The 976-nt window shown below is 40.4% G+C and overlaps 1 pseudogene; it reads right to left on the reverse strand.

The window, feature by feature from the left end:
* Positions 1-268: 268 nt before the first annotated feature.
* Positions 269-694, reverse strand: LOC144251826 (Golgi apparatus membrane protein TVP23 homolog B pseudogene; annotated as a pseudogene).
* Positions 695-976: the final 282 nt, after the last annotated feature.

Consider the following 976-nt stretch of genomic DNA (forward strand, 5'->3'; position numbering starts at 1 on the left):
ACTATATGCATACATATGTACACCATAAAATAAATTCTGACAATGTTCTTAATGATATCATACTTCCCAGCCTCAAATACTAGAAAAAGAAAATTAAAACTTTGTTTAAAAAAAAAAACAGTTTTTATAGTAACTTTGCAAGTGAAAACAAAACAAACAAACAAAAATCAATGCTCCTTTTTACACTGGACTGAGTTCTAAACAATTCATGATCATGAATCTCTTCAGCCATTCCCCAGTATCACAGAAAACATAATTTTCTCTCTATTCAAGAAGTCTGTTCATTTCTGGTGTTTTGTCTTAAAAACTGCATTCCAAGATACCAGGTAGCCATGCTGGTTAAATTCTTCTGGCTGCCCACTTGCACCTAATGTAACCATACAGGTTGGCACCCTGTAGCACCACACCCATGGTAACCATGCCAGCCATTTTACTCTGAGGGAGAAGAGAGCACTAAAGGCAAATATCACCCACAGCTCTGGACAGGCAATTAGTCCTAAGCAAAAGATTCTTGATTCAGCTTCTGAAACAGTTTTATTCTCCTGAGGAGATGCCTTCCTGGACTCAAACACCCAATGACTCTTTCCATCCTCATCAATATGATTCCACCACCCAAGGCCTACCATCAGTCTCTACCTGTGACATTCTTCACTGCCCAAAAGTCACGTGACAACAACAAGATAATTGTCACCATACAAGCAATAATGCTACTGCTGAGCAATTCACAGAGAAGATAGACTATAATGGCACAGACTCAGAAGAACAAATGGAAAAATGATGCCACTGGATGTCGGATTTTAGATTTTCTTAGCCTATTAGTTGTCTCTTCTTCTGCATCAAACAATGAAACATCTTCAGTGTCATCATTGCTGTCCTGAGTGTAAGGCTCTGCCAGCGTCTCCTATTCCTACATGATTGCAGGGTACCCCTACAGGGCAGGTCACAAGGGAGCTGAAGAGGTGCCCGGAGGCTGCAC

Source organism: Urocitellus parryii, unplaced genomic scaffold (genome assembly GCF_045843805.1).
Source record: "Urocitellus parryii isolate mUroPar1 unplaced genomic scaffold, mUroPar1.hap1 Scaffold_235, whole genome shotgun sequence".
Classification (NCBI taxonomy): domain Eukaryota; kingdom Metazoa; phylum Chordata; class Mammalia; order Rodentia; family Sciuridae; genus Urocitellus; species Urocitellus parryii.